The sequence below is a fragment of the Ochotona princeps genome, chromosome 2 (assembly GCF_030435755.1).
Source record: "Ochotona princeps isolate mOchPri1 chromosome 2, mOchPri1.hap1, whole genome shotgun sequence".
Taxonomy (NCBI): domain Eukaryota; kingdom Metazoa; phylum Chordata; class Mammalia; order Lagomorpha; family Ochotonidae; genus Ochotona; species Ochotona princeps.
In genome coordinates, this window is record NC_080833.1 from 100,463,732 (window position 1) to 100,482,848 (window position 19,117).

The following is a 19,117-nucleotide window of genomic DNA, read 5'->3' on the forward strand; positions in this document are numbered from 1 at the left end:
CATTAACAGTAAATTCCCAGTTCATCTTACACTTCATTAAATAAAAATCCTTCAAGCATGATAATCATTCAAAGAGGTCATTACTCAGCATAGCTAAGCAGAACCAAACTGAAGGCCAATGGAAAGGAAGCAGATGGATTCACGTCTGTAAAAGTCTCCAAAACCTCATAATCTGACTGCATTTGACCAAACAGTATCTAAAATTTGGGCAAGACTTCTCATATTGGAAGTGTGAAGTCAACACAGAGTGAGGGCCTGCCACAGTTGACGGTGTTTTTGCTTCCTCCCCAAGCATTCCAACCTTCAGGATTCAGAACAACCCTGGGAGGTAGGTTGGGAAGTATAAATATCCCTGGTTTACAGTTGTGGACACAAGCTTGGAGAGATAAGGGATTAAGCTCACTGGGGAACAAAGGAAACCAGATATCCATCCTGGGTCTTCTGAACTCTGTCCTCTTACTCACACTGAAGATACGCCTTACTGCCTGCACTCCCACCCACTGTAAGGTTGGAGGACTCTGCAGGCAAATGTGAATTAAAGAGCCACAGTGAGGGGTATCAGCAGTTGGAGGAAAGTAGGAAAACTCTGGGTGGACTTCACTGGAAAGTTTAACTGCAGTTGAATCAGCAGCTAGGGGGCCCTGAGGCATGTGTCAGTGTGTGAGTGTGTTGGTGTGTGTGCAAACACCTCCCAAATTATAAAAAGAGAAAAGCAGCCACTACCTGAACTGCAAGGAGACACAGACAAGTGAATAATTACATCTGGAGTCTTTAATACATCTCTGTCAGAAAATGATCGAACAAACGTAAAAAGTATAAATTAGTGGCTGGGAGTGGTGGCATACAGCAGGTAGGATCTCGGTGTAGCATGCCCACATCTCATATTGGAATATAGATTTGAGTCTTGCTGCTATGAGTCCAATCCAACTCCCTGCTAATGCACCTGGGAAAAAACAGATGGTGGTCCAAGTACTTGGGCCATTTCACCCATATGAGAAAATCAGATAGAGTTCAGATTTCCAGCCTGGCCCAACCCTGGTTATTGCAAGTCTTTGAGAGTAAACCAAAAAATGGAAGATCATTGTCTCTCTCTCTTTCCCCTCCCTTTTTCTCCCTCCCCCCCCCATTTTTCTCCCTCTCTGCATTTAAAAAAAATCTTTCTAAGGCATTACAAAATATAAATATATATGTCACATCAACAAATTGAAAAATAAGAACAATATGATTATCTCAATAGAGGCAGAGAAGGCATTTGATAAAATCCCACAATGCTCCGTGCAAAAAACCATAAACAATATAGGTATAGAAGGAACATTCTACAACACAATCAAAGCAAAATATGAAAAGTCCAATGTCAGCATCACATTAAATGGGGAAAAACTGGAAGCTTTTGCATTGAGATCTGGAACTAAACAAGAATGTTCACTTATACCTCTACTATTCAATATAGTACTGGAAGTTCTTGCTAGAGCTTTTAGGCAAGAAAAAGAACTTAAGGGAATTTAAGTCAGAAATGAGGAATTAAAATTATCCCTATTTGCAGATGACTTGATTCTCTACAGAGGGGAATCAAAAGATTCAAGCAAGAGACTATAGGAACGCATGAGAATTTTGCAGAACAGTAGGTTACAAAACTAATGAACACAAATCGGTGGCGCTAGTATACACAAATGGGGCTAAGAAAGAACTTCTAAGTACAGTCTCCTTTAAAATGACAGAGCGGAATATCAAATACCTTGGAATTAACATAACCAAAGATGTGGAAGACCTCTATGATAAAAATTACAAGATATTAAAAAAAAGAATAGAAGAAAACATTAAAGGATAGAGAAACTAACCATGTTCCTGGATTGGGAGGAACAAAATCATCGAAATGTGCATAGTACTAAAAATAGTATGCATATTTAACATGATCCCAATCAAAATTCCAGCAACATACTTCTCAGAAGTAGAAAAGATGATTTTTAAAAAGTGCATCTAGAAATACAAGAGGCCACAAATAGCCAAAGCTATTCTGGAGAATAAAAAGAGAGCTGGTGGAATCACAATTCCAGACCTCAAGACGCACTACAGGGCAGTGGCCATCAAAACAGTGTGACACTGGTACGAAACAGAGAACAAGATGAATGGAACAGAACAGAAATCCCAGAAGAGAACCCACACATGTAAAACCAACTAATCTTCAATGAGGGAACTGAAAATAATCTAAGAAAAGTCTGGTCTTGTCAACAAATGCTGTTGGGACCATTGGATAGTAGCTTGCAGAGGTAAGAAGCAAGACCCTCTCAAAAATCATCTGTAAATGAATCAAGGGTCTAAATCTGCACCCAGAAACCATCCAACTATTAGTGAAAGGAAGTACTCTGCAAGGTACAGGGATTGGCAAAAACTTCTTAGTAAAATCATCAAAAGCATAGGCATCCAAAGCCAAAATAAACAAATGGGTCTATATCAAACTATAAAGCTTCTGTACAGCAAAGAAAACAACCAACAAAGTGAATAAACAACCACACAATGGGAGAAAATCTTTTGCACACTACACAACCGATAGGGGACTAATATCCAGGATTTACAAACAGCTTCAGAAATTCAATTACAGCAAAACAAATAACCCTGAGAAGAAATGGGTGAGGGAAATAAGCAGACATTTTTCAGAAGAACAAATTCAAATGGCTAATAGACATGAAAAAATGCTCAGGCTCCCTAGCTATCATGGGGATGCAAATAGAAACCACATAGAGGTTCCACTTAACTCCCGTGAGATTGGGCTGCATTCAGAACTCTACTAACACCACCTGCTGGCATGGATGTGGGTAGAAAGGTATCCTACACCTTCACTGTTGGTAGCAGTGTAGGCTAGTACAGCCACTATGGAACTCAGTATGGAGAATGCTAAGAAAACTGAAAATTATCTGCTGTATGACTCAGCTATCCCACTTTGGGGACTATATCCAAAGGAAATGATATCTGCATACAAGAACATGACCTGTAATATTATGTTTATAGCTGCACAATTTATAATAGCAAAGACATGGAAAATTCAGCTGTCCATTCAAAATAGGAGTGGAAAAATAAACTGTGGTACTTCTACTCCATTGAATACTACTCAGCCATTAAAAAGAATGAAACTCTATCATTTGCAACCAAATGATTCCAACTAGAGACCATTATACTCAGTAAAATAAGTCAACCCCAAAAGGACAGATACCATATATTCTCCGATATAAGGTGACCCTTGTGCAAAATGCAAGAGCAATACATATACGTAGGGAAACATGTATGTACATATATTCATCTGGAGGAATTGTGCAATGGGGACTAGTACACCAAGGGGTGAAGATACATTGCGGTATGCATCTCTACTACCCAATAAAAAGATGAACTTGCAATGAAACTGTCAATTATGTCTTGATACTATGTTGCTGGACTTTCTGCCATTGTCCATACCTACAATGTCAGGATACACTTAAATAGCAGAATGATGGACTTATGACTGTTTTTGAAGGACTATATTCTTGTAATAATATAGGGGGCATTAGTGGTGGGGAAGGGGAATTGGGTAGGAAGGAAAGAGAAATTCCTGAGCCTGTGGAACTGTATCATAAAATAAATAAGTTTTTATAAAGAAATTACCAAAAACTGGATAAATACCACAGTCCCAATTGGGAACTGCTTGACTGAAAGTTGTTTGTTTTATGAAGGCACAATGGCAAATATTCATTAAATGGAAACTGTTCTTAGAAATTTGAATTCCCATCTTTCTTCTGACTAAAAATACCAAGTGTTCTTTTTGGATGCTGGGCAGCAACAGCAGCAGTGAGCCGCCATCCCAGTTCAATGTTACAAAGCCAGGATGTTTGGTGTGTTAGATACATCTATAAGGATTCATTTATCTATTTGAAAGCCACAGTTATATATAGAGAATGACAGAGAGAAATCGCTCCTGCAGGTTCACTCCTTAGACGGCTACAGTGGTCAATGCTAGGCCAGGCTGAAGCCAGCAGAGTCATTTGGAGCTCTTGTAGGTTAAGCTGCTCAAATAATTGGTTCATCTTCCTCAGCACTAGGAAACAATAAAAAACAAGGACAGAAACAAATTAAATACAGAGTGACATTAATAACAAAACAAAGAGTATGGTTCTTGCAGGATATTAAAATACATCACTGTCAGTAGAATTCAAGAACTAAGGTAGTATATGTAATTGAAATTTAGAAAGATAGAGGTAGGTTAATAGAAATTGTGAAGTGCATTATGAAAATTCTGACAATGAATTCAAAAATCTAGGGTAAATGAAAACATTTTTGGAAAATATTGATAAAGGGAGAAAATGATATGCAAATACACCAATAAGCACTAAACAAAATAAAATAGTAACTAATTATCTCTCCAAAACTCCACAGTCCCAGATGTTTGCTTTATGAATTTTACCAAATTTCAGGAGACTAAATAGTTTCTATCTTAGATATATTGTAAAAATAGAAAAAGAATTTTCTTATTTGTAGTAACATAGGCGAGATCATTTGAGGGAAGGGAATTGTGTAGGGGGAGGGGAAAATCCCTGTATCACAAAATAAACTTAAGCAAAATTAAATTTACAAACAAAAACTGAAGACTGTGTAGCATTGCTTCAAAAATTTAAGAAAATAAAATGTAAAAACATAAATATATATTTTATGTAAAATATGGAGAGTAAAAGAAAATTCAAGAAAATAAAAATAAAAGACTCTTACATCATGAACACAGATAAGTACATCCAAAATGAAATATTTCTGAAACAATTTCATTGATATATTGGAAAAAAGGCACATCATAATTGCCAAGTCTGATTTAGAAATGCAAGTTTCAATATTAGAAAACTAGGTTTCTATATCATAAAAGGAGAAAATTATTTGATGATGTTGCAGAAAATCCATTTAGCAAAACTCATCACTTGTTGATTAAAAAATATAGCCAGGAAATAGAAGATAATTTCCTCAATTTTACACCAAACATTGATTTAAATTTTACCCACCAAACATTGATGTTAAATATACCAATATTATGTGACACTACGTTAGTGTAAACTATTGATGTTACACTCGAAGAACTTCACTTGCAATTCCTTTAAAACCAGGAATAAGTGAATGTTGATTATTACCATTATTTCACTGGGACTGAAGCGAGTGCTTAAAGAAATAACACATAGAGATTAGAGAGGAAGGAACAATACTGCTACTCTCTCTCACTCTCTCTCTCTCTCTCTATTTTTAATGGTTTTTCCCTTAAAAAAAACCAGCAGAATGAGTAAACACCAAAACTTAGAAGGCTGTTCAGCAAGGCTATCAGACGCAGGGTCACTTGTGCGACCAATCATATGATGGTCACGAGAAAAAAAAGATAGCAAGTAGCCTCGTGGGTGGCATAGCAGCAAGGACACTTGTTGTGACCTGTGATAAAGCAAAGGATTAACCCTTCCTCTGACTCTTGGGCCAAGCCAAACAACAGGCCAAGAAGTATTGTTTATAGGAGGTGATGCAACTAACCTGGGAGTCCCAGAAATGGGTGCAAATATCTGTACTCATTAACAATTAAGTGGGGGAGGCCTGATGTCCTACAGCAGGGAATTTAAGGATTCAGCTCTATTCTACATACATATGACTGTAAGTTAGTATGCCACTGTAGTTTATAACAATATTTAATCAAAAACTATTTTAATGAACTAGTTGGAACATTAAAAAGTGTTTAGGCAAGATTTGGATAGTACAGGTATCGTTTACAAGTTACCCAAGGATTTTTGAGCTATGTTTATTTGATGAAATTGTTTAGCAATAAATTGAGATACTCAGTTCCAGCCACAGTAGTGGACTGTGACTTCCTGGAGAAGATGGAGTCACAAAATTGTGTGCTGCTGCGTGAGTTCATTCATACGTGTCAGGGTCCACTTAGGCTGGAGTTTGACAGCAAGATTCTTGTCAAAACGCTTCTTTGCCTCGTGCATTTAAAAGCACTGTAAATGCTATGCATTTCAAATAGCTTGCTAAGGGCTGTGCCATAGATTGGAAATGCTTTGTCCCTTAAAGCTGTGAGAAGTCACTTGAGCATCTGCCCTGGGATTCGGTATTGTTTTAAATATCTGCTTCCCCTTTCCCGCAGCTCACAAATTTCACACCATTCGGGTTGCCCACTAATCCACTGTCAACTCATAAGCCCACCCTCCCCGCCCCATTTTCTTTAACCTCATTACGTCATATCTGACAGCTACTCCTTCAACTCCTCGCCGCCCCTTCTCCTAATCCCCGCCCACCTACCAATCCCCTGCGGCTCTGGCAACCCTATCCGCCTATGCCTCACAGCGGCTCTCCCATCCACTTCCCCTTCCTCCCACTTTCGCACGTGGGCTGCCCCTTCCCCTCCCGGGTCTCCCCTGTTCTTAATCCTGCTCCCTTCCCCTTCCCTTGCATACCCCACTCCCACCATGGCAGATGATCCCCTTCCCTGTTTCTTCTCTCCCCCTCCACCCTGCTTCCATTACTACCTTGCTAGAATGAAAGAACCTCCTAGGTACCTCGCTGTGTCTGGTAGCTTGGCTTAGAGCAGCCTGATTTATTCTGAAAAGAGGACTTGGCTGTGCGGGATTAGCTGCGTATAAAACCTCACAAAACCTTTCTGTGCCGGAAGGTTAGTCTGCAATGCAGCAGTATTGGGCAATGCTGGGACCTGTAAGAGTAAGTGGGCCATGAAAGCGCTGCCCTGTAAATCTGCACGCGATTTACACATCTTGCAGAAGTGGATTCTTGCTTTTGTAGGACTGATTGGGTAAAGCCAGAGCGTGTGGCTCAGCTTGCCCCTCAGGCTCTTCCGCCTACACTTACTTCCCCTTCTGCTTCTTGCCACATTGAGATGCAGCCTGTGGCGCTCACTGGAAGTTAGGTAAATGCTGGCACCACATCTTAGATCTCCAAATATGTGAGCTAAATAAATCTTTCTTTAAAGAGTACTCAGATTCAGGTATTTTATTACAATGATGTAAAACAGACTAAGCGCCCAGCGTGTAGCCTAGTAGCTAAAGTTCTCACCATGAATGCCCCGGGATCCCATATGGGCACCGGTTCTACTCCCGGCAGCTCCACTTCCCATCCAGCTCCCTGCTTGTGGCCTGGAAAGGCAGTTGAGGACGGCCCAAAGCCTTGGGACCCTGCACCCGCGTGGGAGACCTGGGAGAAGCTCCTGGATCCCGGCTTCGGATTGGCTCAACTCCAGCCGTTGCAGTTGCTTGGGGAGTGAATCAGCAGATGGAAGATCTTCCTCTCTGTCTCTGCTCCTCTCTGTATATCTGACTTTACAATAAAAATAAATAAATCTTTTTTGAAAAGTAAGACTGCATCATTAACCATTAAATGCAGATAGTTGATGAGTTTCCATATTCATATACATCTTTGAAATGTTCACCGCAATCAAGGACTGCATGTATCCATTGCTTCTAACAAACTTCTTGTTCCCCCTGCTCATCCCACCGTCTCGTTCAGCCGGCCCCTCACACTCCAAGCAGCAGCTGATCTCTCCCTCCTGCAGATCATCTCACACTTTCTAAAAATTAATGTGAATGGAATTATATAATACTCCCTTCTGCCTGTTTTCTTTTCTCATCATAATTATTTTTAAGATTTACCCACATTAATGAATGTACTCTAAAAGATTACATAACTTTCTTTTTAAAGTTGTACAGTGTGTTTAATGCTTTGATTTTGTTCCTTGGATTCAAATGGTTTTATGTCCGAATAAAGCCTACCAAACATCATAGATGGGCCATACGTCACTGTAGAAAAATGGTCACTTACCCTTTCATGGTGACTGCGTACTGTGGTAAGCTGCTGCTGCTGCCCAGCAGAGGGAGAACAAAGAACCCTCAAATGCTACTCCAAGAAAAGACCAAAATCCAAAATCTAATTTCCACTGAAAGTGGGATGACTATCAAGTCAAAAACCGTTAAGTCAAAAGTATTTTCAGTCAGGTACTTTTTTTTTTTTCAATTTGGTGAAAAAGTCCTTAATAAGTAACTTTTAATATTAGAAAATGAAAACTCTTATACTAATTCATTACATAATATTGGTATGTGGGCCATTTTTCCAGAGTCGTTATTATAAAAAACGTGGTGTTTTTTTTTCTCACTTGATTTGTAAAGAGAAATGTTTTAGTCTGTAATGAAAAAGAGAATTTTTCCTATCTCAGAGTTCTAAGAAAAATGTGTCACAAAAATGGATGTGAAACAATATCATGGACAACAGTCAAAAGGCAGCTTTACAGCAAACAAAATGTTTTCCAAGGAAGAATGAAGGCAGCCCAGATCTTACCCAACACAGCACTTGCTAGCACATCTTGAAACTTGTTCAAGGCAAGTTGACAGGCTGAACAAAAGGCAGCAACTGTCCCCAGAAAACACTCCATCGGCACACCGTGGTTGGGGTACACTGAGGAGTGATGACTCCTTTTCCCAACAAAAAGCACAAGTGCAGTAAATGCTAACACTGGAGTGATGAGAATCAGCTAGGAGAAATGCAAATAAATTTAGCTTCATTTGAAAAGATTAGTCAACTGTGATTAGGTATAGAAAATAAAAGTTAAACCATTTGGAATGTGTGTTCCCAAGTCATACTTGCAATGTTTTCTCCTGTGAAACACTAGAGATACGCAAGTGTTACTAGAGTTATTAAAAACACAACTGGAGAGCCCAGTGCAATAGCTTAGCGGTTAAAATCCTCAACTTGCATGTGCCAGGATCCCAAATGGGTGCTGATTCGTATCAGAACTGCTCCACTTCGCTTCCAGCTCTCAGTTTGTGGCCTGGGAAAGCAGTAGAGGACGGCCCAAGCTTTGGGACCCTGCACTGGCAGGGGAGATCTTGAAGAAGCTCCTCACTCGTGGCTTTGGACCAGCTTAGCTACAGCCGTTGTGGCCACTTGGAGAGTGAATCAACTCACTGAACATACTTCTCTCTGAATCTCCTTCTTTCTGTATATCTGGCTTTCCAATAAAAACAAACAAATCTTGGGCCCAGTACGGTAGCCTAATGGCTGAGGTACTCAGCTTGAACGCTCTGGGATCCCATAATGGTGCCAGTTCTGATTCCGGCAGCTCCACTTCCCATCCAGCTCCCTGCTTGTGGTCTGGAAAAGCAGTCAAGGACAGCCCAAAGTCTTGGGACTCTGCACTCACGTGGGAGACCTGGAGGAAGTTCCTGGATCCTGACTTCAGATCGGCACAGCATTGGCCGTTGCGGTCACTTGGGGAGTGAATCATTGGACAGAGGATCTTCCTCTCTGTCTCTCCTCCTCTCTGTATACCTGACTTTACAATAAAAATGAAGTAAATCTTAAAACAAAAGCTTAAGGAAAAATAAACAAATCTTAAATATACACCACACACACACACACACACGCACACATAATTTGGAGTGACCCTTTGTTATAGCAGTTGAGTTTTTGGTTGGGTTACCTGCAGCCCCTATCGAAGTCCTTGGATTTAAATCCTGATTCTGTTCCCAAGTCCAGTTTCGTGCTAAAGTATACCTTGGGGAGCAGCAGATAATGGCACAAGTGCTTTTTCTACCCCAGTTGGAGATTAAAATTCACTTCTGGGCTCCAGGATTCAGCCGGGCATGGATCCTGCTATTGTGGACATTGGAGAGTTAGTCAGGAGTTGGGAGATTGTCTCTCTTTTAAAAAATTTTTTTGTTGGCCTGGTGCAGTGGCCTAGTGGCTAAAGTCCTCACCTCGAACGCGCCAGGATCCCACATGGTCATCGGTTCTAATTCCGGCAGCTCCATTTCCCATCCAATTCCTGCTTGTGGCCTGGGAAAGCAGTATAGGATGGCCCAAAGTCTTCGGACTCTGCACCCGTATGGGAGACCTGGAAGAGGTTCCTGGATCCTGGCTTCAGATTGGCACAGCACCGTCCGTTGCGGGCACTTGGGGAGTGAATCATCAGATGGGAGACCTTTCTCTCTTGTCTCTCCTCCTCTCTGTATATCTGACTTTCCAATAAAAATAAATCTTTAATTTTTTGTATTAATATAAAGAGAACAGATTTCACGTATTGCCAAGATTTAAATTGTCACTTTAATGAGATAGCTATAATGTCTTCTCTCCTTCCCATTCTCCCTCCTTCACTTCCCCTCTTCTTTCCATTATTTATTTACTTTTTTTTTGAAAACATAGTTTCAGTCCACTTTAATCCCAGGTTTATTCCACCACTAATCATTATATTCAACAAACAAAAAGTAGAAAGACCACAGTTCCAGAGGAGTACAAACAAGGGCTGAAAACAAGTCACAATATGTCTGTTTTAGTGTTATACATTTTTGTATTCTTTATTAATTACTACTACAAATCAGAAAAAAAGTATCATATTTGTCTTTTGGGGACTGGCTTATTTCCAAAGCATAATAATCATTTGCAATTACATTCATTGTGTTTCAAAAGATAGGGATTCATTCTTTTTACAGCAGAGTAATATTCCATAGTGTATATGTACCACATTTTCTTTATCTAGTCATTGCTTCAGGGAGAACTGAGCCGGTTTTGCCTTAACTGTTGTGACTTGAGCTGCACTAAATATCGTGGTACAAATAACACCTTCATTTACTGTTTTCATTTCCTTGGGATAAATTCCCAGCCGTAGGATAACTGGGTAGTATAGTAGATCTATTTTCAGATTTCTGAGGAACCTCCAATACTATCTTCCATAATGGTTGTACTACTTTACATTCCCACGAACAGTAGATTAGAGTATTATGGATTTTTTTTCAGATTTTTGGATGACAACCAGTCTAATTGAGGTGAGATGAAACTTCATTGTGGTTTTATTTGCATTTCCCTGATGTCTAGTGATCTTGACATTTTTTTCCTGTGTGTGTTGGCTATTTATATTTCATTCTTCGAAAAATGTCTGTTCATTTGCTTGCCCCCATTTTAACTGGATTGTTTGTTCTACTGTTGATGAGTATCTTGAGCTCTTTATAGATCCTGGATATTAAAGCTCTATCTATTGCATAGTTTACAAACATTTTCTGCCGTTTGTTGACTTCCTCTTCACTTTGTTAGGAACTTTCTTTGCAGTGCAAAGGTTTATTAGCGTAGTGTAATCCCATTTGTCTATTTTTGCTTTTATATTGCCTGTGTGTCTGAGTTCTTTTCCAAGAAGTGTTTGTCTATGCTAATGTCTTACCATGTTTTCCTCTAATAATTTGATATCAGATCCTAGATTTAGATCCTTAATTCACTGTAAGTTGACTTTTGTATAAGGTCTGATTTTATACTTCTATATATGTACATCCAATTTTCGCAACACCATTTGTTGAAAAGATGGCTGTTTCAATGGGGATTGATTTTAGCTCATTTGTCAAAGATTAGCTGGTTTTAGATGTGTGGATGAACTTCTGGGCCTTCTATTCTTTTGTATGGGCATACATATCTGTTGTTTGTGCCAGCACCGCACTGATTATAATCACCACACTGATTATAACTTCCCAGTGGAATGTCTTGAAATCTGATATTGTGATGCCTCAGGCTCTGTTTTTTTTTTTTGTTTTCTGTTTTGATTGCTTTAGCTATTTTGAACTTTCTTGCATTTTCATATGAATTTTAGCATCTTTTTTTACTGTATCGGAGAATGACTTTGGTACTTTTAAGTGGATCATGTTGGATTTGTAAAATTCTAGAGTTTCTGAAGTCAATTTCAGGCTTCATCCCATTGTGATAAGAAAAGATAAATGATATGATTTTGATTTTTCTGAATTTGTTGATGCTTGCTATATGGCCTAGCATATTGTCTATCCTAGGGAACATTCCATGCACTGAGAAGAAAAAAAAACACGTATTCCTCAGCTTCAGGAATGTTCTGTAGATATCAATTAGGTCCATAGCATTGATTATCTTTGTTGTTTCTTTGTTAAATTTTTTTGCCTAGTTGATCTACAGTTGTTGAAAATAGGTGTTAAAATCCCCCATTATTATTGCATTACAGTCTATATCTTCATTTGAACCATTCATTTTAAATATCTAGGTGCTCTGGCATTGGGTACATACACATTTATTATAATCACATTTCCTGTTGAAATGCCTTTTTGTCACATTTAATAATCTTTGTGTTGAAGTCTGTCTAATGTTAGGATGGCAAGTGCTGCTTGTTTTCGCTTTCCAATAGCATGGAATATCTGTTTCCCTCCTCTCACTTTTAGTTTGTGTGGATCTTTTCTGGTGAGGTGTGTCGTTTGCAGGCAGTGAATAGATGTGTCTTGTTTGTTTTTTGTTTAATACACTTTACAAGGCTGGATCTTTTAATTGGAGAATTTAGGTCATTTTCATTCTAAGTTATTATTGGTAAATTATAACTTGGTCCAGAAATTTTCCCATTAGTATTCCTGTTGTTATTTTCAACTTCCTTTGTAATTTTACCAGGAGGTATCCTGCCTTCACATTCTTTCATGAGGATGACTGTCTCAGTTTTTGTGTGTGGCACATCCTTAAGGATCATGTGTAAGGCTGGATGAGTGCTTGTTTGGGAAGATTTTGATTTCTCTCCATCATGCAGTCACAGGGCACAGGTCTGCCATGGTCACAGGGAACAAAGTTTCCACCCTCAGCCCCACAAGCCTCCCCCTTCCAAAGAAAGCTGCAACAGTCCCACAGCCAGCTGCCTAACTGATAGAGGTTGGTGGGTTCTCCACCTTGGCATATCAAGTGTGGGAGCCTTAACAGATTGATGTGGTGGAGTACTTCATGGGAACCCTGCCCTTGCCAACCCTCTAGGTCAGAGTCAATCATTGGGACTGTGAATTTATCCCCTATAAAATCCTCAAGTCATGCTTGGGCAACGACAGCTTCTGTTCACCTTATTAAAGTGGCATTTCCTCCCTGCTGATTGCCAGGTGTTTTGCTCCAAGAAGATGATGTCTCCTCTAGCCATCTGCTATGGGAATTCCTGCTTTGTAATTAAACTGTCCTTGCTACTCCATGACATCTCTTTTTGTAGAATTTCCACTAAAAACTTTTCTCCAACTGTCCACTGGAGAGTTCCTCCAGTTCCTCCCTTTTAATTCTGTTATCTATTTGTTGTCAGAAGCAATGCACCACAAGTCAGCCATCTAGATTTCCAAAGTATATGGCCTTAAATTTTACCGAAGTTTATAATCCCTGTGACTTCCTTACATATATATAACAAGAGTTTATTAAATACTAAATTAGATTAAAATTTATCTTAATTTGTGTTTTAGAGATAATATGCACACCTAATAGAGTTGTTTTTTGCCTCATTAATCGCAGTGCACAATGCAACAATATACAGAATACACACTAGGTCAACATTTTTATTTTCAAAAGTGGCAGCTACAAATTAGGTTTCCATGCTGACATGTAGCTGTGTTACATTATAATATATCATCAAGGCAAGTTTTTACTGCTGAAAAGTCAAAATAAGAGCTTGTTTGTAAACCATCATACAAAATGTAATTCTTCAAGTGGAAATAAATGTGTGTTTATAACTGGATACACATAGGATTTCAACTCATATTGAGGAAAAAAGCTCTTTTATGTTGGGAAAACTATGATTTAAGAAACAAGTATTAGAAGTGGATGTTTAGTACATTAGTTAAGTTACTTGTTGGGCTGCTCAGATCCCACGTTGAGTGCCTGGTTTGAGTCCTGGTTACCCTTTTCTAATTCAGCTTCCAGCTAATGCACACCCTGGGACAATAATACAGAACAGCTCAGGTTCTTGTGTCCTGCCACCCACAGAGGAGACCTAGACCTAGTTTTCATCTCCTGACTCTAGTCTGTCCAAGCCTGAACTGTTGTGGCATTTGGCAGTGAACCTGCAGATAGAAAATCCACACTCTTTCAGATAAAGCAAAAATAAATAAATATGTATTTTTTAAAGAGGGAAAACCCACAAATGTTTTTTCCTTCAATGCCAACAGATTTGAGAACCTAAGGAAGATGAAGGTATACATAGTCACAGATGAAATGTTCACATTTATTTTTAAAAAAATCTTTTTTGATTACAGACAGTTCTGAAATGAAGTGACTGGAAGTCATCATGGTCATTTTTATGAATTAAGCCAAAGGCAAAATGGCTCCCTCTCTCTTCCCTAAATTATTTGAAATATGTACAAATACATGTGATTTGCAAAATAATTATGATTACAAATAAATATTTCACATTTTGCTTTATAGTCTAAAAAATTAATTACTAGCTAAATCAGACTAGTGAGTGGCATGTTTGTATCCTCTAGTACCAGCCACTTTGGTGTATCCCTAAGTCCTTCCTGAAATGGGAAAACTCAGGGGGCTAGTTCCACAGTCACCAGGGAAAGCAATGGATAGGAATTCACAACGGAAACAGTTACATTACTGATCCACTGATCATACCAACCAAGGCCCATGTAACAGTTTTTGCTCCAAATTGTAACAAGCATTTCATAAACTACCTTCAGCACAATTGTTACTAATTAACAATCACCATGTGTTAAAAAGGAAACTGAAAGTCCTGAAAAATTAGGCATAAATTGTGAAATAAGACCATGTTTTTGTCATAATTGGCAGTGTAGAGAAAGTAGAGTTGGATGCCAAATATCCTCAATAAAACCTAATGTTGAGTCTTCAGCACTCAATATTTCCAAAGTTTAGATACACACCCTTTCCTCACAGGCTCACACAACCTACAGTCCTCACTCAGCTGAGCTGAGACTTGAGTTTTGGAAATTCTTTTTTTTTAAAGATTTATTTATTTTATTACGAAGTCAGATATACAGAGAGGAGGAGAGACACAGAGGAAGATCTTCCATCTGATGATCCACTCCCCAAGTGAGCCTCAACGGGCCGGTGCGTGCCGATCCGAAGCTGGGAACCAGGAACTTCTTCCGGGTCTCCCACATGAGTGCAGGGTCCCAAAGCATTGGGCCGTCCTCAACTGCTTTCCCAGGCCACAAGCAGGGAGCTGGATGGGAAGTGGAGCTGCCGGGATTAGAACCGGAGCCCATATGGGATCCCGGTGCATTCAAGGCTAGGACTTTAGCCGCTAGGCCACGCCACGGGGCCCTGAGCTTTGGCAATTCTTACACAAGCTATGACCCTGTGTCTATAAGATAATAATTCAAAAAATATTCATAGACATCAGTTCATTTTAATGCTACCATAGCAGCCTTTTATAACTTTGCTAACAACTTTAGCCTAATCCCAATGAAGTCTGGTAACAGTCATAGGAATTCATTGAAGTTTATTAGCGATATCGTTATACCAAGTTTTCACAAATTCCATCAAGATACAGTATTTATATATGTGTACACACAGATTTTGTGTGAGTGATTTTGATCCCCTGAGTAACAGCTATCTGATGGTTTTGTCTTATTGGTATAGACTCTGTAAGAGAGGTTGTGTAAACTAGGGACAGCAATGACTCCATTCTCTAAGCAAGATTTGCTCACATTTTGCTCACAAATCCTATCTAAACGTTAATGAGAGACACTGTCTTGAGGGGTTTTTTTTATTATTATTTTTGCTTATTTCTAGGCAAGCTTGATGCAATTAGTGTTTTGCTCATTTGCCCTTTATGAATGAAGGCCCAGGAAAAGATTTAGAATTTCTGAGAGATTTGATACATCACTCATATAATTTTAGGTCCCAAGATATTTATTTTAATGTTTATGCTGTTTCATACATAAAATGACATAGTTGGGAGCAGGTTTTTTGGTATCACTTAGAATAACTGTATTCTATTTTGGAATGCTTGCTTTCAACCCAGCTAAACATCATTTTCAATCTAGCTTCTTACTAACCCATCTGGGAGACAGCAGATGATATCCCCAAGTACGGGGATCCCCACCCTTCAAGTGAGAGATCTGGGTGGAGTTCCTTGGTACTGGACTTGGCCTGGTGTAGGTATTTGGGGAGTGAACCAGTGGATAGAATCTCTCTCCTTTTCTTCTGTGTGTGTGTGTGTGTGTGTTTCTCCCTTTCTCTGCCATGTTTTCAAATAAAAAATTACAATCTTTAAAAGAAGAAAGTTCACCCAATTTTAATAGTAATTGATCCTGACTAGAACTAAGTTGCTTCTGACATTTGAGCAAGTTCTCCAAAAAGAAATAGAGACATGAAAATAAACAAATTAAAAAAGCTAGGGCTTTGGGGGCTTGGTACTGTGGCGTAGTAGGCTAAGCTTTTGTCTACCACAGACGATTTCCCATGTGGGCACCATGTTGTATCCCAGCTGCTCCACTTCAATCCAGCTTCCTGCTCATGATCTTAAAAAGCAGAAGAGGTTGGCCCAAGTTCCTGGGCTCCTACACCCATGCAGGAGACTTCGAAGATGTCTCCTGGCTTTGCGTAAGCTCAGCTCTGGCTGTTGCAGCCGTTTGGGCAGTTTTTGTTAATCTGTGCTTGAAATAAAATAAAATAACTCTTTCTTAAAAAGCAGATATTTTATTTTAAAATTTCTGAGGAAAAGAGCAAATTTTATTATTATTCTCATGGTGACTTGAAGATGTATCACAACTAACAGACAATGTCATGTTCAGATGAAAAGAAAACAATCATACAACATGCATGAATTTATGGAAAATGACCAATTCAAGTATTGTAATGTAAATAAGTGATCTTAATTTTGCAGTGTGGTTGTACATTCTGTCAAGTCCTAAGGCTTTTGCTCAACCTGCTTTCATCCCATGAACCCTCTCTCCCTTCTTTGTCTCTTGCTCTCTAACCTTTTCACCTTCTGTCTTGTGATGATGCAGTAAGGAGACCCTCACCTTGATCTTGAACTTCCTAGCCTCTAGAACGTTAAATCTCTATCCTTTATAAATCAGTCAGTCTCTCAAGTTTTGGCAATATGAGATGGGCCAATACACCCTCTATCTCCTCTGGTTTTATTTTGCCACTTGCTTATTTCCACAACAGATTCTAGGATTGCTTGAAGACTTGGCTATGGCTCACCTCTAATGACCTGAGCAGTAACCTGATAGCAGCAGATGTTTAAAGAATCTCCACTTTTGAAACACAGATGTTGGAACTGGCATATGATGTACCAAGCCACTGCCGGCAATGTCAGCATTCCACATAAACCTTAGTTTGTCCCAACTGTTCCATTTCCAAATTGTATCCTTGTTATTGACTTTACAAAAGCTGTAGAGGACAGCTCAAGTGCTTGGTCCCCTGCACCCATGTGGCAGACCTGGAGGAAGGTCCAGGCTCCTGGGTTCAGCTTGGCCCAGAACCAGCTGTTGTGACCCTATGGGGAGTGAAAGAGTTGGATGGAAGATCCTCTTCTCTCTGCTTTTCCCTCTTTCTCCACTGCTGTGGTTTTTCAAGCATAATGTATATATATTTAAAATCCTACAGATCTTATTATCCTGCTGCATTTCTGCTGAGCATCTCATCACTTGTGTCCCAGCTTTACAAACGAGTGCAGAGAGGGCGTTACTAGTATGATTGCAAGGCAGGACCCAGAAGTTTCTCTTACACAGTAAACTCTGTGATGCTAACAAAGGATTCTGGAATTGCTTGGGAGCTTTTACATGAACATGACATTGCTAACCCATACACATCCTCTGCTTTGCACCTTCATCTATGGATTTTTCCTTAGTGGAACGTATTATACATAAAGCCCTTTATAAATGTGACATTTTGTAAAGTATGTCCCCAAGGATATTTGTAACTGTCCTCAACAGTGGAGGTCAAGGTTGTTACATAAATACAGAATTTATAGTAGAAAACCTCTAGAGAATACATCTTCCTCTGCCTTGACAAAATTCATGGTCTTGCTGGAAATCCATTTTTTGGGGTCAAATACATAATTTTCCCTCATTGCTCAATATTAGCACTGCAGAGATTTCCTTCCTTCATTTCTGATTTATGCTGATTTTGTGGCAGTTCCTGGGACTTGGGTTCTAAGTTTACTGCCAGCCCGACCTCTCCTTCAATCTGTGAACAGTTCCTTGGATCCTCCTTTCAGGAATGAATCTTCTGTGATAGCCAGAAAGCCCCGCGCTCTCCTAGTCTGTTAGATGCAAAGGAGGCAGTGCAATACCTGACCAGAGGCGCTGGAGCAGGCTACCTTATGATTTCTGCCCCTGTGCAAGCTCCTCTTTTTGGAATCCTGACATATACATGTTCAATTGCTTGGTGTACTCTCAGAGATTCCCCCAGGAGTGAGATCAGGATGTCAGGGAAGAATAGACAGAGAATAAATCTCCTCTCAGATTCTCCCCATGCCTGGGATAACTCTATTTTTGTAAAATGCATTTATTGATAACTTAGACCTTCACAAATGCCATAGCAACTTTTTTTTTCTGAATGTGACTAGAAGGCTGCTGGTGAATATCCACTTGCAGGCAGACATAACAGCATATACCGACAACCACTGTTATAGGCACAAAGCGGAAGACTCAAAAATCTACCATAAAAAGTGGTTCTGCTTGTACATGGGAGAAACAAGAAAGACCAGACATGACCTGACTAGGGTTTGGGAACATAAATAGAAGTTTATCAAATAGTTAAGATGGAAGGAAATTTTAGACAGTGGGACTAGCTTGTAAAAACCAAAGTGGTTGTGACTGCCTAAAACTTCAAGGAGTATTTATCATCAATACCTTCATTTGCATCAATTTTATTTTTTTCATTCCCACTTGAGGAACAGCAAATATGTCTTAGGGAAACTGATATCTTTCTGTATGGAGTTTTTTTTAATCCTTAGCATAGTGTTCTGGAAATTCATTTGAGTCTTAGTTGTCTTTTAGCTAAATTTTATGATTCCTCCCATAAAGATCTTAAATACATTTTAGTTCTTTCTGCTTGGGGATTTTGCCATATTGATACTATTTGGTTTGAGGAGAGAGGCAATAGGCTTTTGCATGTTGCTCTATACCCAGTTGCTTTGCTAAATTCTCTCATTCCAGCAATTACTAAATTACTTTCAGCTTTATATGTAGACAATCATGTCATCTGAAAATAATGACTAGTTTTCCTTTCAAATCCTTATGCCTTTCGTTTATTTTCCTTGCATTGCTTCACTGGATATGACCCTTGACTTAACAGTGAACTGTTGCAGTATTAGTAGGCACCTTGGTCTGACTCCGGAGTTGAACCAGCC